This window comes from Plutella xylostella, chromosome 18 (assembly GCF_932276165.1).
Source record: "Plutella xylostella chromosome 18, ilPluXylo3.1, whole genome shotgun sequence".
NCBI lineage: Eukaryota > Metazoa > Arthropoda > Insecta > Lepidoptera > Plutellidae > Plutella > Plutella xylostella.
This window is the reverse complement of record NC_063998.1, coordinates 1,674,871-1,699,248: the sequence shown is the minus strand read 5'-3', so window position 1 is coordinate 1,699,248 and position 24,378 is coordinate 1,674,871.

Genomic DNA, 24,378 nt, shown 5'->3' with positions numbered 1-24,378 from the left:
AAGTTAATCCAGGATGTGTAGCAAACTGACACCCTGCATTAACATATTATAGGTTTCTTTTATCCCGGAATTCCCCCTGTTTTTTTTTGTTAAGTGGGGTTCGGGGGAAACAGCTATTTTTAAAGCTTGTGGGTTAGTCTACTACAAAACCTCTATTCCTTTGAAATCGCCGAGTATCCCGCAATAGGGTGTCTGACCTAAATACTCCCATTCTGTTCTGTGTTACCGGACCGGCCTTCCGTCCGTCCGGTCCGTTGTTTTTACAACGAGCTGCCGGAACACCGCGGAACGGAAATGTCCGTCCGAAATTCATAGAGGAAGTGTGGCTTTGGACGCGTCGCATAATACGGGATCGACTTTCTTCTTATTAGGACAGATTTCACCATTGAAGAATATGACTATTCCTAGAATAAAGATAAAGATATAATACTCTTTATTGCGCACAAACAGTTTTACAAACATAGAAAAGAAATAGTACAATCGGCGGCCTTATTACTAAAAGTAATCTCTGCCAGAATATGTTGCTTAATCTCGAGTAAATAGACGACTTATTCTCGGAATAACCATATTTTTCAATAGTAAAATTTGGCCGCAGCGAGTCTATGATTAACATTGCCAGGGTTTTTATCAAGGAAATCTGTAGCCGCTGCTGCACGGGCTCATTATCGACGTCAGTAAACTCTTTCAATGCGCGTTTTACCAATCACAGCGCCGTTTACACATATTTATGGCGAATCGCGATATAGTAACGTTTATCTACGACGATAACGGACCCGTGTAACGGCAACAGGAAGTAAAACCGCTTCCCGTCGCTATGCTAGTTGCGTGCAGGTACACCAAGTAATGCCTTAACTTTTAATGGAAATGCTAGTTTACGTACCTCCGCGCTAGCTTTTGCAGAGCTCTATAAGTTTGTGAGTTAAGATAAGTACGTACTACGTACTTGCTGAAGAAGTTATACATACTACTACTATCCATAACTAGGGTTAGTGCTTGCGAACTTTAAACTATGCTGTATAAGTTGTATAACCCGGAAAGAAACCAAAGAATGCCGCAATATATTTAACTTCTTACAAGTTTTGTAAATAAACAAACTTTTAAGAAGTTATGTAAGGATGTAATTTTTTCTAGGTGTATTTATAAGAACTTAGAAAATAGTTATAATCTGGTCATTAAACGCTTTATTTTTTTACCATAACACAATATTCACACTGGCGAAAAGTGGGTGCAGCAATGCACCTCTGCCTACCCCGCAAGGGAGTACATTAGTACAAGGTGTGAGTGTTTATATATATATATATATATTTGTTTATAACACAATATTCGTACAGTATAACATCGTGGCATGAACCTATAATAAAGTAAGTACCAACATCTCTTTTTTCTGAATAATATTAGCAGACTGTAAATATTATTTTATAAATATGTATTTACTAAGCGACATTATTAATTTTATTTTCAATTAAGGTTATGTACTTATCTAAAACTTTTCTCTGCCCTTCATTCCCCGACACAGTACATGCCTATATGGTAAAGTATATATACCTGCACCTCGGCTGTCCAATTTCAAAACACAGTAACAGCCAAGAGACAAAATGTTCAGGAGAGCCAAAAAACGTTTTTGTCCCTTCATTTCAATGCCCTGGTAAAACTATGATACATATCTAAACGAATGTAAGCTTAAAAGAACCGGCAGAACCTAGGCTTTACATACAATACTATTTCATTTAAATATGACTAATATTGTTGCTGTAATAGATAGATAGATAGATAATTCTTTATTGCACACAAACACAGAAATTACACGAGGAAATACACAACATAGATGGTACAATTGGCGGCCTTATTACTAAGAGTAATTTCTTCCAGACTACCTCGGAGGAGAGAAATTATACATAAGAAAAGGGGAGAGTGCAAAAAAATGCACAAAAGAAAACACTAACTTGGTTTTCTCACCCTAAAACCGCCCTCACTGACCATTTTATAACCTAGTAAGAGCCATTATTGTGTAATTTAAGACAAGTAAAGTATATTTAAATTGCAATAATAACGTAATAATTTATATGTTTTTTATTTTTTTATATGTTTTGGATCCTTCACATAATATAAATCAAATTTTGCAGCACTTTTACACGATCGCACTAAGTAATAGCTGAAATACCGGCATTTTTAAGTTTTATCTAAATGAACCAAATCGCCATATTAAGAAGGCATGTCTGACACGAACATTATTTATGGCTGCCTTAAATTAGACAATATTTCCTAAAATATATTTCCTATGAGCTAAAATTAGTTTACAATGTTTGAGTTTTTTTTGGTTTATGCAAAATAGGGCTAGTAGAAAGGTTCTGACGAGAAAGGTCTCTATGGCTTTTATAAAGAAGACAAAATTTCCTTATGTTCTACTTTTAATTCACCTTTCACGGTTCTGAAATATCTGATATTTTTTCGAAAAAAGTGTTTGTAATAATGTATGCCATTTGTGACTTACTAAAATTAACGGGCAAAAATTGACCTTTGCTGACCATTTCAAAACCTAGTAAGCGCCATTGACAATTTTAAAACCTAGTAAGTAATTTTCACTTACTGTGTTTTAAAATGGTTGGTGGCTCTTACTGTGTTTTAAAATGGTTTTCGTGGCATTTTTGATTTCGCAGGGTGGAGTTACTAGGTTTTTAGAAATTTTATTTTCGTTTCTAAGCCGTTTTTTGATATTCTGACAATGCAGGAATGTGCGGAATCGCCTAAAATAATGTATAAATCAAAGACCCGTTTTTCTTAAAGTTGGCGCTTACTGTGTTTTGAAATTGGACAGCCGACCTGACTCTATCGAATGGAACCCTAAACTCCTAAACCCAAGCTTAGACCATTTCCCACCACGCTGCTGGTCCACTGCGGGTTGGTGGGTTCACATATCTAGTGTGCTATATAATTATGGTCAGATACTTACGTACATACCTATGATAATTTCCTTCACTAGAGATAAGTATCATCATCATCAGGCTTCTTTATCGCTTATTGTTAGATAGGCCTCCTTTTTTGTAAACCAAATTTTCCGGTCCTGTGCCACTCTGGTATAAAAGAGATACTTACTTAAATAAGTTTAAAAAACTCTATAAGCAGATAATGTTGAACCACTGTACCCAGGCTGCACTGTGCCACGGATAAGAATCTCATCAAAGTTTCAGAGCTCATTCAGTCTCCCATTCTTGGGCTTTTAATGCTAATTAATATTCGCGGCGTATTTAAAACCCGCCCCGAGACGAAGCCTGGCGATTAATAATGCTGGCGATGTATTTTGATGTAATTTATGTTCCACACAGCTACGATTTAGACAATGTACTTATACAGGGTGTTACAAAAAGGGTATACTAAGCCGAAACCTACATGTGCAGCATGGTATATCTAATCCGAAAGTGAAATCAGAATTTCTAATTCGCGAAAAAATCTTTTTTTGCAACAGCCTGTATACTTTGGCGTCATAAAAGAGTTTTCACTGCAGTAAAATGTCTAACGTTTCGTTGGTAATGAAAAATGTGCAACAGATTGATTGACCATTGTAACATGAATTTGTATAATGGAATAGCAAAATAGGATTTCATACTTATTGATTTTTTGCACTTTAGTCCGTATAGTGCCTAGGTTCTCTCATTTCTGTACTATGGCAACAATGATGATGAAATAACCACAACACATTTTTACGGAAGCAAAGCAACAAGCATAACAAATATAACAGAAACATAATTTCATACTTCTCTCAACTTTCACCAGTAATTGTATTCATGCGTGTCTAGTGTCGGAGTCATTTCTTAAACCGTCGCTCCCCACAACATCTTTTTCCTTGCCGGGTTATATTTTAATAAGAAATGACCGAATTGATAAGGGTTGCGGAGGTGTTGCTATTTACCTTCGTGCTGACATTAAGTACAAAATACTAGCAACTTCATCACCACACTATAACAAAGGCATGGAATTCATTCTCCTCGAACTTAATTTCAACACTAATAAATTTATGTTAGGTGTCGTTTATGCCCCTCCCAATTCCGACTACTTGGACGCGCTTGAACAACTGCTTGCCACACATCTGCCAGAATATGAACATGCTGTCCTGATGGGGGATTTTAACACTTGCCTTCTGCAAGATAGTGCCCGTTCCCGTAAGTTTCTCACATTAACTTCTTCTTTAAATCTTCATATCCCAAAACTAGATCCCACTCACCACGTAAGTAAATGACTCTCATTCCCTTATAGACCATATTCTTACTTCTAGCAGTGAACGGATCGCAACCCATGGGCAGTTTACTGCCTCTGGATTCTCCCATCACGATCTTATATTTGCCTCGTACAAATTAAGAATTCCCAAACTGAAACCTAAAATAATATTTCAGCGTAACTTTGCGAGTATGGACCATGAAAGGCTGGCTGATGATGCTGCTAGCACCGATTGGATACAAATAGAGCGCATTGACAATATCGACGACAAGGTTAAGTGCTTTAATAGCCTCGTCACCGACCTTCTGGATCGTCATGCGCCTCTACATCCAGTCCGAATGAAGCGGCCCCCAGCCCCCTGGCTGACACCTGCGATACGCAAGCAGATGGCTTACCGTGACGCACTGCGCCGCAAGCATAAGAAGGATCCATCGGAGGCCAACTGGAATAATTTCAAATTCGTGCGAAACCGCTGCAATCAGATGATCCGAAATGCAAAGCGCCGGCATATCCACTCGTCAGTCGAAAACTGTTCGTCCAAGAACTTATGGCAGTTTCTCCATTCTCTGGGTTTAGGAAGGTGTAGGAAGGACCAGCCACTGTCTGTTGACAAGGACGGCCTCAACCGACACTTCTCATCCCCTCCCCATATCCTTGATCCTCTTACTAAAGCCCTCACCATCAGCAATATTCAAGCTTTGCCTATCGCAGCATCTTCTCCCCTCCATTTTACACCGGTTACTGAGACAGACATTAAAAAGATTATTCTCTCTATCCCCAGCAAGGCGGTTGGCAGTGACGGCATCGGTCGTGACATGCTGCTTCCGATTCTCCCTTTTATCCTGTCTTCTATTACCTCTATCATCAACTTCTCTTTATCCTCAGGCACGTTTCCCACCCTCTAGAAATTGGCCTTCATGGTTCCCGTCCCAAAAATTTCGAGTCCTGTTGAATTTAAACACTACCGGCCCATATCAATTCTCCCGTTCCTTTCTAAGGTACTTGAACGCGTAGTGTTGCGGCAGTTCTCGAATTTTCTCTCCTCTAACAATCTCCTAAACCCCCTTCAATCGGGATTTCGTCCATCCCATAGTACTTGCTCCGCTCTCATTAAAATTACTGATGACCTTCGTAAGGCCGTGGACGATAGCCAACTAACTCTCCTTACACTTCTTGACTTTAGCAACGCCTTCAACTGTGTCGATCATGATATCCTCTTGTCCATACTCCGTTCTCTTAATATGTCTGGCTCAGTAGCCGAGTGGTTCTCTTCCTACTTGAGTGGTCGCCGACAACGCATCCGGTCCGATGACATTGAATCGGACTGGTGTGATGTCACAGCCGGCGTGCCCCAAGGTGGTGTCCTTTCCCCTATCCTTTTTTCAGTTTTTATCAATACGCTTGTCTCCGTTCTTAAGTTCACCTCTTACCACTTGTACGCTGACGATCTGCAATTGTATGTTTCCTGTGGTCCCGGTGATGTTTTGGAGGCTATTGACAGGATGACTGCTGATCTTGATGCAGTCAAAAATTGGACAGCAAACTACGGTCTCCTAGTCAATCCCTCTAAAACCCAAGTTATGTTTGTTGGCAGCAGGTATCACTTAGCTAGACTGCGAAACGGCCCACTACCACCTGTAATCTTCAATGGGGTTACTTTGCCTTACTGTGACAGTGTTAAAAACCTTGGTCTTCATATCCAGAATAACCTGTCATGGGAATTGCATGTCTCAGAAATTAGTCGCAAGATCTATGCCTCGATGCATGGACTAAAACGGTTGCAGAATTTCCTGCCGTACTCGACCAAAGTTACGCTAGTCAACTCCTTGTTGCTCCCTATCATTGACTACGCAGATGTGTGCTACCCTGATCTCACCGAAGAGCTACTTGATAAACTCGACCGTCTGCTCAACTTACGCATTCGCTATATTTTTGGCCTGCGTAAGTATGACCATGTCACCGATTTTCGTAATAAACTCAAGTGGCTCAACATCCGTCATCGAAGGAATGCTCATATTGTTTCCCTAGTATATGGTATAGTTTATAATCCTTGTGCCCCCTCTTACTTAACTGATCGCTTTTCATTCTTTGACTTTACTGACCGTCCTCAACGGTCAAGTCGAAATTTGCTCTTTCGTACCCCAGAGCATAATGCGGCAGGGTATTCGGATTCTTTCACCGTGTCAGCGGTTCGCTTGTGGAACCAGTTACCATTGCATATAAGGCAATCGCAGTCCATAGAAACCTTTAAGTCTAAGGTTCGTCTGCACTACCTCCAGAAGCAGAACAATCAGCAGCAGATCTAATAAATAGTTTATCTGTTTTTGTTGTAGTATGTAAGTGAGACGATGATATTATTATTTTTTGTTATAGTAACTATATATTTAAATTATGTATGTAGGTATACGTTTATTTTATAATATTATGTATAAGTAAGTATATATTCTAGTGTCTAACAATATAGATATTAAACAAAATTAAACTGTCCTCATTGTCTTTCGCACTACCTATCACTTTCTCCACAACGCCCAAGGTTAACTGGAAGAGAATACTCTTTTAGCATTAAGTTCGCCTATGTACAAAATTAATTTATGTGCAATAAAGAATTTAATAATAATAATAATAATAATTGTTATATCAAAATAGCAATGCTTTCTCAGACCACTTCTAGGAATCAAACAATAAGTGTGCCACAGTTATTTTAACTTCCCTATCAACAGATCGTAGGGGCGTTTGTCCACCACTGAATGCCGGTTATAAACGAGGAACGTAAAATTTTCGGTTATGAGCTAAATAGAGCAAAAAGTCACATCGTACACTCTCCACACTAGGCCATAGTGGTGGACTAGGCCTAAACCCCTTCCTTTATTGGATGGACCCGTAGACCCGTGCCCCAGCAGTGGAGACGTGATGGGCCGGATGATGAAACTCTAGTTTTTTAGGTTGTTGTTGTCTACATAGTTTATTACGTTAGTTATGTTGTTACTAAGCTATAGGTATGCACCTATTAGTAATGTAGCTAGCCACATTAATTATACTTCGTGGTCTCTCTATGTATCTACAGGGTGCAATTTTATCAGTGAAGTTCTCGTTGCAAGTTTAATGGACCCGACATATTGAGAAACGCCAGTCCAGTTTCCAGTTAGCAAAGGTATACTTTGTAAAATAATCAATGAGTCCAATGAGGTTTAATTGACAGAACAGATGATTTTATGATTTCTCTTAAATGACAGCTGCCTCGTGCTATTTTACAAGAGCTTAATTCTGTCGTCACGCTGACGACGGTGGCAGTGGAACACCACCATACTACATAACGTCTTCATCGCGTGCCTCCATCACATTAGTTTAGACGTCCTTACTCTGATTGGCTAATAGCCCTAAATGTAGATACCGATGGAAAATCAGGACATTTTAATGAAAATTAAATAAGTGTAGACAAAACTTTACATTAGATTAGTTCTGTTTCTTTTCCGTGCTAGAACTTACTTAATGAATTAGTTGTAAGTTATGTAGATTTTGAAGTGGGCCAGCAAGTATTTATCCATCTATGATGTAACTGCATACATTTCCTGTAAGACGTTACATGAATATATCCGAAATTTCAGTTAAATATAACCATTGGAATGTTTGGTTCACTTTCTAGGTAACTGCAGTTATTTCCAGATATTTATTGACTGATAGTTAACCCGTTGGGCAGTTTTCACGTGCGTTGGGTAAGAAATGGTGCGATACTAGACTAAAAAAATAGGTGAGTAGGTATACCTACTTAGGTAAAGTCAGAAATGTTTATTTTATGATTCTAATGTACGTAAAAATAAAATTGCAGCTAAAATCTATCTATAATACTGCATATATATAATCTTTAGTGAAAATAAATACCTGATAGCGCACCTGAAAATATACCTATGTACCTACATAAAATCGCGCTGTGAATAGTGTGAAACCAGACAATATTTTCGTGATTATCATGTTCAGAGGAAAGTCATAGTACATTGTGATATTTCTTAAATGATCCCGACGAATTCAGAACCTCCTCCTTTTTTTGAAGTCGGTTAAAATAAAACGATTCCACTTGAGAAGATTTTAGTGAAAATAAATAAAGATAAGGTAAATTGAGGGCCATACCTAAGTCCTAGATGGGGCAAGTCTATCGATGCGCTAATATTTATTATTACTACGCACATTTTGTTTACGCGTACAACAGCTGCCGGTTAAAATAACTAACGTTGCGTTACTTCTTATTTAACTTTATCACAACCTATATACCTGCTGTAATATGTCGTAGAAACTTACCGTGTAGACTACTGTAGACGATAGGGATAGGTAAAAAATTAAGATATCCTCGATGAAATCTGCTGACGGAATCTGTTGTAGTCGACTGTCAGTTGCTGCTACACGGGTTTGTTATCGAGGTAGATAAACGTCATTATATCGCGATTCACCATAAATGCGGCGCTGTGATTGGTGGAACGCGCAGTAAACGATTTTCTCGACATCCTATTCTATTCTATTCTCTGTGGGGGTGTAAGTACCTGCACCTGGCTCTCTCGAGTGGAACCTTTGTGCATATCCCCAAGGTCTAAACTGCCTTCCTAAGCTTTGACCATTTCCCACCACGCTGGTCCACTGTGGGTTGGTGGGTTCACATATCTAGATGTGCTAAATCTAGATATGCAGGTTTCCTCACGATGTTTTCCTCCATCGTAAGAGCGATGGTATACATTGTACTTAAGTTAAAAGAACCCATTGGTACATGCCAGCGCCGGGATTCGAACCCGCATCTCTGGCGTGAGGAGCGGGCGCTTACCCGACTGAGCTACCATCGCTCCCTTTCTCGACATCGATAACGAACCCGTGTAGTGACAGCTATGTCTCCTTTTTGATTAGCTGGACATTCTCAAATGTAAAATGGGGCATTTTAAGTACTTATGTCTGTAAAACTATGAAGATTTTTTATTATTGCCGCACTATAAAAATCGAGGTAGGTACCTACTTCCATTAAGTATGTCAGCTATTAAGAGCGTTAGCTTATAGCAACAAGTAAAACACTCTCTTGCGACTATAAAGTGAATAGCCGATATAACACACAGGGTGTTTGGTAAAACATTAACACCGTAAACCTGCGAAGTAATAAATTGTCTGGCCCAAGTGAATGAGAACAATTTTTTTAATTAATTATACTGTACTAGAACTTATTAAGCTCTTTATGATGATACAGGTAGAGCTTTTCCGCGGGATCTTCAAATCGTCTCTAAATTAGTCTCTTTTCTGTGGGAATTCCGGGATAAATTGTCTATATATATCTATAGCACTGAGGAGTAATGCAGAATTTCAAGTGCCAATTTCTCCATAGTCGGTTAGAGCATAACCAGGCATTAGTCCTTGACTTTTGACACATCTGTCAAGAATTTTATATGGAGATGACGTATAATTGATGAACCATCCCTGGTCGGTTAGATAACCGACTATGGAGAAATTGGCACTCAAGGAGGAATATTTTTTATATACGCTAATGTCCGAGTTAAAAGCTCTAGTGGAAAAGCTAAAGCATAAATAATTCTAATGTCTTCCATTATCTTGTACCACTCACACCACGGAAGCCCAAACTTTATTGGGCATCAAGTCCCGTGACCCAATAGTCCAGATCGCTAACAGCCCGTAAACTGCTATGTGATAATTAGCTTTCTTTCCCTTCGGCCATTGACTTACATGACCCATTTTGATGGCATCATTTGTAGCTATAGGGATATATAGTAATCAATCATTTTAAAGAAATTTATATGAATGCAAAGAAAAAAAAACTCACTTGGAAGCAGGTACTAAATGAAGTAAAATACTAAATGAAGTAAAGTTTTTTTTAAAAGCATACTGTAGGTACGTGTCGTACGTTAGGTACGTACGACACGTAGGTACCTGCAGTATATTTTTTAGTGTATTTTTTAAACGTTTACGTTTACCAATTTATCGTTTTTCTAATGCTCTTTGTCAACATTAGTATGAACTTTTACCCTGTCTCTGACAGTCCACAATATAGTCCACATATTTTTCACGGTCCATCATCAATCTTTATGTTTTTGCATAAGTAAGTCCACCCTTTTTGTGCCACATGTTTGAAATAAATGGCAGTAATCCATTTCTGGGAATCTGCGTATCCTTTTAACGTTCATTTCCTTAGAAATATATCTAGACAGTAAAATAACCTATTCGTATTATCATAAAAAAAATTAAAGTCATTGGACGTCCTTATAGGGAGTGCCACAAATCTGTCTTTGGTCCAGAGGGCGTCCCACGAAGGTTTATTATTATTACTTTACCTATAAAATTCTGCTTTTACTTTATCTCTGTTTACTTTAGTTCATCATAATTATGATGACGGCACACGTAATAAAATCTAAAATTTAGCATAGTATCTAGTGTGGGTAGGCTCGGAAATCTTGCGTCATTGTCACAAAACGTGGTTTTATGGCCTGAAGACCATTTACTCTAACTATGATCGACATTTACGATTCATTTGTTGTACGTTTCGATCCTTTAGCTCGGTATTCTAGTATTGGAATGTAAACTGATTGGTATTTTATTCGAAGATATAAGATGTATCGTGAGATAGCTGCGTGCTACTTACTTTTGATTGTTTTACCTCGGTCTTAGTGAAGTGAACCTCCTGCAGTTAGCTAAATGAAAACGTTAACTTACATCAACAAAATCATACAATCTGATTTAAGTACCTATATCTTAAAATATAAGTAGGTATCTTTAATAACATTACAATTCAATGGGAACACCCAAATATTCCGAAAAACTTTTTTCCGAATTTGATAACCCCGATTATGTAATTTACGAAATATTGCAATACCGATTTTTTTAAATACCGAATTATAATATTCACGAAAATTATAATTTCGAATGTTATAATCACGAATATTGTTATAACGATTGTTAAATATACGAATGTTAAAAAATACGATTACTTTAATATACGAAAAATAAAATACCGATTTATTATAATCACGAAAAAGTCAAATCCCGATCGGAAATATCATAATTCGTGATTTTGACAAAAAACATAAACGTCTTTAAAACTTTAGAACCAAAACCAAAAGATAGGTGCGACGACGAGCAAAGCGAGGAGGAGCGTGTTAGGTGCACATAGATATCGAAAAACAAAGCGGAGCGTTTCAAATATAGAGCAAAACAATTGCTAGGATTTTTGTGGTGTTTAAACTTAAAAACCTTAGGACCTAAACCTAAAGATAGGTGCGACGACGAGCAAAGCGAGGAGGAGCGTGTTAGGTGCACATAGATATCGAAAAACAAAGCGGAGCGCAGCGAAGCGGAGCGGAGCGTTTCAAATTTAGAGCAAAACAATTGCTAGGATTTTTGTGGTGTTTAACTTAAAAACCTTAGGACCTAAACCTAAAGATAGGTGCGACGACGAGCAAAGCGAGGAGGAGCGTGTTAGGTGCACATAGATATCGAAAAACAAAGCGGAGCGCAGCGAAGTGGAGCGGAGCGTTTCAAATTTAGAGCAAAACAATTGCTAGGATGGTGTTTAACTTAAAAACCTTAGGACCTAAACCTAAAGATAGGTGCGACGACGAGCAAAGCGAGGAGGAGCGTGTTAGGTGCACATAGATATCGAAAAACAAAGCGGAGCGCAGCGAAGCGGAGCGGAGCGTCTCACATAATATAGCTTAAAAATATTGTTTTTATACGCATTATGCTGCATTATTCATATAACCATTTCTTGTTAACTAAGAAACATTCGGGATTTTGTGTTTTCGGCATATTAAAACTTCGGGATTCGTAATTTTAACAATTCGATATAATAAAAAATCGTACTTTTGAAACATCGAAATAATAATATTCGGAAAATTGACTTTCGTCATTTTAATAAATGTGTTGTTTGAAATTTCGTTTATAAACTATACGTGATATTCGTTATTCGGAAACTTAAAATTCGGGATTGTGAATTATTCGGAACTATGAAATTCGAAATTTTAAAAATCGTTATTTTCATATTTGTAAAAAAGTAATTCGGAATTATGTAGTGTACCCCAATTCAATATACTGAAGTTTCTGCTGGTGGGATATATTATTTTCATTTGCATTGTACAGGATATGGCAAAGTGTTATAGTTACCCGAAAAGCTGTGACATAACAATACCACTTTCGCGACTCGTATTTTATAAACGCTCTATGCCTCAATAGGTTCTAGATTCCTAGCCTAGATGGTTTGGTATGGCTTCTTTTTTGAGGAACCTTTTTTACTGTGAACTATGACTTTTGAACTAGAGTAACTTAGGAACACATAGGTTTCGACCATAGAATACGATGTCTGTTGAGGTCATCACGCCTTCACGTATCGATTGAGTTATTACGTGTTGTTGTGAAATTGAATTAGTGTCATGTTTGTTTTGGAACCCAAGTCAACATCTCGGCTGGATGTTGTAACCTAATGTATCTATCAGTATCGGACCAAACGGATTGTCATAAATGTATGGAGAAACGGCGTTGGCGGCAATGCCGATGAAGTGGACGTCATAAATGACGCACTTGTGTGAATTTCTATACAATGAATACTGACCCTCTAGTACGGGTTTTGCTATTTATGAAAGCGAAAAAAGTTTACGTTTTCTCCTGTCATCTGCATACATTATTTGTCAAAAGTTTCATGACAGTTTCCATTAGAGGCGCCACTTAGTATGCGAGAAAACGTAAACTTTTATACTTTTCGACAAACTATCAAACTTGTACTAGAGTACTTAGTTTACCTGAATGCGATGCGTCCGTTGTGTACGATACTGAAAGGCGGACGCTCACTTTTAAGGTGCAAATTGGCGGCGAGCGACATGAGATAGCGGACATGTCACAACGTCACTACTGATTTCTATGAATTCCGTATTCCTATGAACGTGATGTCGGACGTCATGTTGCTAGCCACCAAATAAACCCCACAGAAATTACTAAAGCTGCTTGCATATCTACAGTTGACTAGGTAGGTATATAGGTATGCAATGCAATTTTGATTGTTCAACGATTATTGAAAATTCGCTTTTAGGTTTTCCATTAAGACCTTGTTGGTCCCGTGTCTTTTTACTTTGAGGAGTGTTAAAAGTGTTAGTGTGTTCTTCCGGCTTAGTTTACCACTTTTGCATTATTTAATATTTTGTAACAACATGTAGAATACCATAAAAGTCCCACATTACCTAATGTGGACCTCAAGAATTTAAAGGGCATCCATTTGATTTAGCATTTTTTAAACAGTTGACACTTAGCAATTACTACATAAACTATGTCATGGATCAATTGAGATAATTAAACATAGTAGGAACGACGGCCATTTAAATTCCTAATGAACACCTCTATCCTAACTTTATACATAAGGACCTACTAGCATTAGGTAGCGTACTACTCTACTTCTAGAGTCATAAAAAACTTAACCCTTGATCTTTGACAGACTATTTCAAGGAGTCAGAAGAATTCCCGTTCGTTTTCCCACGATGTCACGATAAATTTGCGATATGCGTACAGATCTACAGATTAGTACAGATCTACAATTTGTTAGTAACATAATTGAGACTATGTGTCTTTTGACTAAACTAAAGTTTCTGGGCATTTGAAAACTTAACATGTTTGTATTACTTACAAATGAAAAACCATCGTAGTGGGCATTACTACCATATACACTAAACGCACATATACGCAAAACACTAAAAAATAAGCCTGAAATTTCAGTGACACAGTTATAGTGAGCGATGTGATAGATGAGCAAACACCGGCTCTGTTTGATGAAGAAGTTTTATGGAGATTGACAGACGGACATACAATCTGACATCAACATTATGTAGAGTCAATGACTCGGGAGGTTATTTTTGGCTTAATTCTTTGAAACAGTGAGATGCATGATCTAGTTTTAAAACGTTGAATAGTCGTAAAAATACTTTAAGGAAGACGATTGGTTCATAGTTGAATTTTATTAATTGTGTGGGGTGGGGAACCGACATAGATAGATTAGATTAGAGACATAGTCTGTTTTTTTTGCGTATTAAAAGTACCTAATAAGCTAGAGTATGTATGGTTTATTTAGTTATATTATAACTTGTTAGGTAGTATATATGTCGCAGCCGGATCGTATTATCCGCCACGTTACATTACGGCTGGCCGCATTACAAAACAGGGCCGCTTTGTAATGCGCCGGATCAACGTTTAGCCGGATTGAATACGGCTGAATGAAATTTCGGCGGATTGTATTCGACGTCGTGCGTCCTTCAATATGGCTGGCCGTAATGTAATACGGCTAGGAATTAGCCGCCGCTTTGAAAGTTTTTAGTTTTTATTTTTAACACTCGTGGCGCTGCCTGTCATAACAACAACAATGGCGTCGGATACAGTTCATGTGTTACAAAATTGCGAAGAAATAAGTGTTTTAAATGAAGAAATCGTGATAAATACATTAGTGGACAGTGACTATAAGAAAAATTTTAACGTGCAGTTAAATAATTTCTATTCAGCTCAATGTGGGACAGTGAAGAAGCCATGGACAAAGGACCGAGTTTTGGAGGTTATAATGCACGTCAAAACAGGTAAAGTGACCATGGATTCTGGTGGTCGGCGGAATTCAACACAATATTACTGGGGAAAAAAATATGATATTATGAATGTGGCCGGCGAAGATTATTTGATCTTTAAGAAAAATAAACCGGAAGATCCTACTATCCGAGTTGTGCCGATGGAACAATATTTTAATACTTTGATGGAAGTCCATAAGGAAACCGGCCATGGTGGAAGAGATAAAATGATGTACGCTATCAAAAGTAAACTTTACATCCCAAAAAAGGCAATTGAAATATTTGTCTCCTTATGCCAAGTTTGCGAATCCAAGCGAAACATACCAAAAAAAAGCCTTGTTACAAAACCAATTATATCGCAAGATTTTAACTGCAGGGGCCAGGTTGATCTCATAGATTTGCAGTCAGCACCAGACGATGGTTACAAATGGTTGTTGAATTATCAAGACCATGCCACAAAATTTCTTCAGCTGCGTCCGTTGCGGTCTAAACAGGCAACTGAAGTTGCGAAACAATTGATTGATATTTTTTTGACCTTTGGAGCGCCATATATTTTACAAAGCGATAATGGGCGCGAGTTTACTGCCAAAGTAATTGAGGAAATTGTGAAAATGTGGCCAGAATGTAAGATGGTTCATGGACGCCCTCGTCACCCACAAACTCAGGGTAGTGTGGAACGCAGCAACCAAGATGTAGAAAATATGCTTCGCACTTGGATGCGTGACAACAATTCAACAAACTGGTCTTTTGGGTGTAAGTTTGTGCAATATCAAAAAAATGCATCATATCATCGAATAATTGGTAGATCTCCTTATCGTGCGCTATTTGGGTGCGATCCAAAAAGTGGCCTGCAAAGTTCCAACATTCCTGGAAGTTTCCTTCAACACATTCAAACAGAGGAAGAATTGGATACCATTGCAAATACTAGTGACGGAAAAGATGACAATGAAACTATTTTAATGTCACAGTCATTAAATCATGTAATGACTAACAGTGTAATATCAAAAAACACTAGAGAAAATAATATTCCAAATGATTACAGAAGCATCTCTACAATCCCAAGACACTTAATAAATACTGACATGGTTGATGATGTGGTTGACTATGAAAATAACAACGTTGATAACTTTGAAACTGCAAATGAAAAGCGTAAAGCCTCTGATATACCAGTCCAAAGTTTAAGCTCTTCAGTAGCAACAAAAGCATCAACTGAAACAATAATATTTTCAACGAAACCTTCCACCAAATGGGTAACATGCGCCGTCGAAATTAATGATATTTCAGAAAACTTAATAAGTGAGGAAGACAGTACCGTAATCGGTGCTAATGAGGTAATTGATTCCTATAATAATATCGTTTTTACAAAAAATGACAATGATTTGTGTGATTCAAATTGTGTGGTCTGTGGACAACCCAGTAGTGGGGCTCATCAGTGTTACTCTTGCTTTAAACCAGTACATACGATATGTGGATTATCTGATGGCACTGAAGGGTATGGTTCGAAAGTATTGTGCACATTATGCAATAACCAAAAAACTATCAGAAGCGAACGGGAGCTGTCGCATCAAGGCGTTAAACGCGCAGCAGAAAAAATGGTCCACGATACAGCAAAAAAAATGACACCTTTAAATGTGGGAGATGGTATATTTCTTAATGTCCCTAAAATCGATCGTGGTCCCCTAGATACCAAGAACATCACTGGAAAAATTATTGACTCCAGAAATGGCGTCTATCAAGTAGGTACTAAAGCCGGAGTAATAAAGAACTGGTTCCCACGTTGCGAATTGAAACTATCTTCCAATAATTATAATGAGGAAATACCACAAATATTTTTATCACTGCGAGAAGCTGTCACCAAAGAGTCTCTATTCGGTGGGCAAGGATTTCAGAAGTGCTCTTGTAAACCAGCGAAAAATCAGTGCTGCACTTATAGATGTGCATGTTTCAAGAAAAAAACTCTATGTGGATCTAAATGTCACTCTAGCTTAACATGTGTTAACAAATAATTTATTGTGTACCTAGTTATATCATATATTTTTGCATTTCTAAAATATTACATCACCAACATTGTCATGTTATTTAGAAACTAAGATACTACTTTCGTTGTTCGTTTTAAGAAGACTGTGTTCACCACAAATGACTGATTTATTTAATTGTACTTAAGTATTTTCTATGCCAAATCACAAAGTGCCTGAGTATTACAAAGTTAGTTCAAAATAATAGTTAATTTCTTAAGCCAACTATATTATATTAATGTTATCTAGAAACTATTTTATAATCATGTTGTTTTTGTTTTGGGAACACTGTTTAAGATTTCTATAGATTACTACTTTGTTATTACTAATCGTAGTTAAGTATTTTAAATGTCCAATCAAAGTGCCTGATTATTATATAACTGTGTACAAAATGATACTCACTTACTTGATTTCTTAAGCTAATTATTTCCATGTTATATAGAAACTATGATAATTTTGTTATTTTTGCCTTATAAAGACTGTCTTAGATCTCTAAAGATAAATGATTATTTCATTATATTGTTGTAAGTATTTTCTATGCCAAATTACAGTATTTTTAAAATACGTTACTTAATTTCTAAAGCTAATTATTTTATTTACTATATTAGTGTCTATGATAATAATTCTAGACTAGTAAAAAATTTCGTATGAAGAAACCTATGAGTGGTTAATAAAAACGTTTTTTAATTCAATCGTTGCTTTATTTTATAAGTATGGTCATGGTCACCCTACAATTACAGTAGAAGTACGATGCGGCTAAACGTCGGCCGCCGTATTGAAGAACGTATGGAAATGACAATCCGGCTAAACGTTGATCCGGCGCATTACAAAGCGGCCCTGTTATGTAATGCGGCCAGCCGTAATGTAATGCGGCGGATTATACGATCCGGCTGCGACATATACACCGCCCTCAAATTGTTACTTTTATTTCTTTATGTGTTGAGATTGCCTGTACACTTTCACTCTTAAATCTCAAGCTCATAGCGATAAGTCCGCCTATTGTTCATTGTTTCTAGTTTATAAGTATTATTTGTAAGTATCTTTTAATATGTGTGTATGTTTTTAATTTAATATTCTATTCTATTCTAATTACATCCACGCAGAGGTTTCTTTCGTCAGATATTAAAAACGACTGAATTTTACGGATGTGGGTAACTTACTGAAAATAAAAATGCTAAAATTATTAAACTTAGTTAGTCCAATATTGACGGTCGCAACCTTTAGAATAGAATAGAATAGAATACTCTTTATTTTGCACCATTAAAAACACATTACAATTCACAACTTATATACATAACATAGTACAAAAAAAAAACCGGCCAAGTGCGAGTCGGGCTCGCGCACAAAGGGTTCCGTAGCTTAAATCAACCTATCTCAAAAACTATAAGAGATACTTTGATCAAACCAAAAATCGTTGAAAGAGTTAATTAGCATGCATCACCTCTATTTTTTTTAGAATTTTATACCCCGTAGTTATAAAAATAGAGGGGGGGGGACATACTTTTTACGACTTTGAGAGCTGATATCTCAAAAACCGTTCACTTTAAGAAAAATGTTTTTTAGAAAACTTTATATCATTTTAAAAGACCTTTCTATTGATACCCCACACGGGTATGTACATCGAAAAAAAAAAATTCATCCCTCAGTTACATGTATGGGGGGCCCCACCCCCAATTCTTTTTTTTACTATTTAGTGTCATATTTTTGTAGCGGTTCATACAACACATATTCCCATCAAATTTCATCACTGTAGTACTTATAGTTTCCGAGTAAATCGGCTGTGACAGACGGACAGACGGACAGACGGACAGACGGACAGACGGACATGACGAAACTATAAGGGTTCCGTTTTTGCCATTTTGGCTACGGAACCCTAAAAAGGCGGCCTTATTGCTTAAAGCAATCTCTACCAGACAACCTTTGGATGGAAGAGACAATTTTAACATAATTAATGGGAGTAGAGGTGCAAGGTATACTATTTAAACTGTACATACTATATAAATAAATAAAACAACACAATACAATATATATATATATATATATATATATCTTTACCTATAATAAACTTACATATTATATATTACATAAACTCGTTTACATAAATACATAAATAAATACTAACAACTTATATTTATAATCAACTGTTCAGTGAATTCAAATAGTGTATCCTGACCCTATCTTTGAATGAGGCAACAGAAGGTGCTCGTCGTATTTCCTCGGGAAGAGCGTTCCAGAGTACCACAGCTTTGACAGTGAACGAGTGGCTGTAAAAGTCAGTCTTGTGCGGTGGCACTTGTAGCCTCAGATTGTAGGCAGACCGGAGTGTTCGGTTGTGCGAGCTATCCCGAAACTGAAATCGCTCTTTTAAGTAGGGTGGCGACGCTGGGTTAAACAGTATGTTGTACAGAATCGACAAGATATGAGCATTCCGTCGAAGGCGAATAGGGAGCCACTTGAGTTTTGAGCGGAACTCGGACACATGGTCATATTTCCTCAAACCAAATATGAACCGTATACAGAAATTTTGAAGTCTCTCAAGCTTGTTAAGCTGCTCCTGGGTAAGATCAAGATAGCTGGCATCGGCGTAGTCAAGAATCGGAAGTAATAAAGATTGAGAAAGCGCAATCTTAGTGGATGTAGGAAGGAAGTTACGCAATCTCCTAAGTGAGGAAGCTGAACCAAACACTTTTCGGCTGACTGAATCTAGTTGCGGTCCCCAAGACAAGTGCTTATCTATAAAGATACCTAGGTTTTTAACCACATTACCAAAAGGAATCTGCACATTATCAAAAATAATTGAGGGTAGATGAGCATAATCAACATTACACAACAATCTAGAGCTGCCTATTAAAATGGATTGGGTTTTTGTAGGATTAACTTTAAGTCCATATCGTCTGCTCCAATCTAATATGTTATGTGTGTGTGTGTGTGTGTGTGATATATTATGCCATACTCTACAATACTACCAAGGGCGGCAGGATCACACAGTTCGAAAAAGAAACAAACCAATTCTGGCTGGCCTTGTCCCCTTTCACCGAATTCAAAGATGGAATTGTCTGTCTGCGTCTGCCGCGCCCATCCGCTTATTGTGGCGCGAGCCGCATTTTAATTATTTTCAAGTTGCAACACTGTTTTTTTTTTATTCAGCGTCTGTTTTCGGCCAGTGGTGCGTCAAATAACCAATGTTGTGGTTGATCAATGAGGGTTAAACTTTAAATTAAAATAGGAATGCTCGAATGTACCTACTTGTATCTACTTACTGCCAGTTTCAATGACTCTATCTACCGATTAATGGTAAGTAGTTACTTTCATACTATTTTGACACCAACCTGTCAAAATCGCATGAAAGTGACTATGGTCATCGGTAGATACAGTTATAGAAAAAGGCAGCAAGAGCCAGTTCCGTGCATGGGTACATACACAAGTAAAGTTAACGCCAGAAAGTGATGTTATGTAAAAACCCGAAATACACTAACTTCAGAGAATAATTTAATATTAATATTATTATGTTTCGATTGTGCAGACAAATCTTCAAGTTTATTTCAAAGTATTCTTTTAAAAAGGTCAAAAGACATAAAATGTCTCGCCATGTGTCTGCGGTAGATTTTTGTTTATTTAACTTTTTTATTGTGGTCGGGCGAGTTATTTTAGCAAACGGCTAGCGATCTAAAACGGGATTATACCTTATACCCGACTGCAAACGAGGCTTTTGGAACTCAATCATGTCTGGACCGTGGAGAAGAAGACACCTTGAATCGATAAATCGCCCGACTTGTGGCCAAGCTCTTATCGGTAGTGGAAAGCTTTTTTGACTCTAAACATTATCTGTGCTACCACAAAAAACTTTAAACACTGTTTACTGAGTGTTTAAAACGAAATTTGACCTTATATTTTTGTAGGCGTTGACAGCTCTAAATATCTGCTAAACACTGTCTAAGTTTGGTAAGGCCCTATAAATTTAATATAGAGCATCAACTTGGTAGGTGAAAATAAAATAAAATATCAGCTGGAAAAAAACGTAGTATACGGTTAATATTTCAAGTTAAATCGTAATATATTCTATACTATTGCTACTTATATAAGTGGGTTCCGCTCATCTGGCATAATCTTTATTGACCAAAACTCATTTCGCATAACTCGTATGGTCTAAACTTTTTTGGCCGAACCATCACTTTGCCAAGACTTATGTGGCATAAGGCTCGTTTCGTCTAAAACTCTTTAAGCGCAATCTTTAAACACCTAAGTTTCGTTTGCTCAAATTTATGTTCGTCTATACCTATGTATAATCTTGTTTCTCCTAAAGTTATCTTAATAAATAATATATTCAGTATGTAGTAAATGTACAAATTGTGGTATTTTTCTCCTACATCCCGAAAATCACGATATTGTATGATCAAAAAATCGAAAGTTAACGATCAATATAATTATTACAAACCCCATGAGATCGAAACCTAAAAATAGGTGCGACGACGAGCAAAGCGAGGAGGAGCGTGTTAGGTGCACATGTTCATCAAAACCAAAGCGGAGCGCAGCGAAGCGGAGCGGAGCGTTTTCCAAACAGCGGAAACAATACAAGGCACCAGTTTGCGCTATGTAGAGAGACGCTCCGTCAAAGTTAAAGCCAAACGAATATTATTACTTTGTATAAACCTATGCCATAGCATTATTAGGCTATTCAAGATTTGGCCATACCATTATTAGGCTAAACAATGTTATGCAAAATAACTTTTTACTAAACGAGATTTATGCCATACGATTTTCGGCGTAACGAGACTTTGACCAAACGTTACTACCAAATGCAATACGAGATTAGGCAAAAAAATCTTATGCCAAAAAAGGTAGAACCTACTGCAAGATACCTAATTGATGTAACTTCTCTATTCATTTCCTTTAATATATAAGTATGCATTTAAATCATTAGATTTTTGTTGATCCCGACTATAATTATTTATTTTAAGCTTGCTATGCACAAAATGAGTATGCATATGTACATATTTACTTATAATTATTTGAATTTGATATAAGTACATTTTATGTAGGTACTCAATTAAGTACATTTGTAATAATTATGTGTGGGTTAGAAGTAATCAGTGTTTACTTTTCGCCAGAAAACCCGCGGACATATGGAGCTTCATCATCATCAAAATCCGACCCATCACGGCCCCACTGCTGGGGAACGTGTCTCCTTCCAATGAAGGAAGGGTTTAGGCCTAGTCCACCACGCTGGCCTAGTGCAGGTTGGTGGACCCTAACACGAGCAAGCTTGTGCTGAGAGAGTTGTCGGGTAAGTGGGCAACCCGACTGTCATAATTATGTCATACGGACCTTCTTTAACATAAAAAAACAAGAACACTAATCATAATGTCATCTCCCAAGTGGCCTACTTATCATTTCTTCACTGCAATCTGCCCGAATGTCTGCTCTCTTCGTATCAACTTTAATTAGACATGTCGTCTTTTGAATGAGAACGAATGTTGTCCAAACTTTACTCAAGTGGATGCAGAGTAGGCGATACGTAGTGGGTTCAATACATATTAAACCTGTATGGATTAGTATTATATAGAGGTATAGTCTGTCACAATGTCTGGACTAAAGTTAAAAAATATACAGTCAAAAAATATTTTAGACTTAGAGAGTACAAGATCAGCATAATATTTAGAATAGAATTGAATAGAATATTGCTTTATTGAACACCACATAAATCAGACATACAAAAACATATTTATAGACTAGAGCTAATGTACCTACAATAGGCGGCCTTATCGCTGAGAGCGATCTCTTACAGGCAGCCTTATATATTGCGGAAAAAAGTGACAAATTAGAGTGAGACCCCACTGGAATGCATTATGGTGATTTAGACATAATTATGCCATCGGCCTACATATCAATAGTAACCTCTTGCAGTTAGTATTTAAAATTCACTACCATCAGCAATACTCTGCATCGGCCGAGCCTTGAAGTTCAAAGTGTATCTGCCCCGCTGCGAGCTGCAGGAGAGATGCATCGATGGCAGACAGTGCTACAGCTTCATAGTCGCGCAAATTTAACATGTAGTAGGTCAATGAGTTAGCTCCTTTCCTGAAGCCCAGGAACGGGACTGGGAAGACGCTCACTTCAAGATGTGACTTAAGTTTTCCGTCGCACTCACTCTCGAAGCCGCACGATGTGAGTGAGCGATACGTGATAGTATCTTTATTAATGTCTTCAAATAGGGACCTAAATTAATAAAAATACGAGGAATCAACATATTTCACTTTTAAGCAAAGGTAGTGTCGCCGTTCTGATGCTTTAATGGAAGAAAATGGTTGCTGTCAATATTTCAGAATTATTTCCGAGTAGAATACATTTTTTTGTGTGTCTCGAGTACGTATTTGTACGAATATTGACCAACCATCCAATTTGTGAAGTTTAACCTTAAAAGTTGCAGCGTTTGTGAAACATAAAGCTAGAGTACTGCTTGCATTATGTTTACTGCGTGTATAAACGAGTTTGTATGGAACTCGACACATGTTAAAGTTGAATGAAGTCATTTTTACAAGCGGCTTCCTGTGATGAACGCATCACAATACACTGTTCCTTGAATTAGTCCGTTTAAATAGATATATACCTTGTTAGTTGTTGTTAGGTACATATTATAGGTATCTTTTATTTTATTGGCACCGGGGAGAAAAAGTCACAAAAAAATAGCATCATTTAATATAATTATATTTTTTTACTTTTGTTTGTGTTATTTCTGTGTGTTTTTTTAAAATAAATGAACCATCTTTCTTTCTTTTTCTTTCTTTATATTATTTAGTTTGTAGGTAATTTATTGATACCTCAAATAATAATTACCTAAAAGTGCTTTGGTTGGTGGATGGTTTGATCAATAAATAAATAAAATAAAATAAAAAGCCTTTATTTCTACCATAAAATATTAACATTAAATTAACAAGTTAGAGTATTATGGCCCTCATGTTACAAGTTAATCACACTTAATAATATCATGCTATACTTAATCAATTCGCACTCATTAGAAATTTATTTCACAATTAAAAATTAAATTGAGACAATACAATACAATTTCATTATACAATTCTTATTAAATATAAGTTCATTTATTTCATAACATTTCATTTAATCACAATTTAGTTATTAAATTAAATTAAATAAACATTCATTCATATATTCATTCATATTATAGGCCATAATAATTATTTTGTAATTATGGAAGTCGCCTCTTCGGCGTAGGCCTCCCCTAACCCTCCTCCACGTGACCCGTGATCAATAAATACTCGTACCTACCTATAATATTTGTATATAAAACTATTTAATCTCCATAAGTATAAATAGGTATACATACAATACTGTACAACCCCGTTGCGATATGAAATAACTTTTTTTTACGCAATATCTCCAGTCTCCACCATCTAACTTTTTTTTTCTATTACTGAAATGTGCTGAGAGATTTTACTAAATAAAGAATATACACGAGAGAACGCTTCCATCAACTAAGTGGATGAAAAATATTAAACGTATTACTATTCTTACATAGAGGTTTTGCTGTACATAATAAAAATAGAATATTTTCTTGCTGAATATGC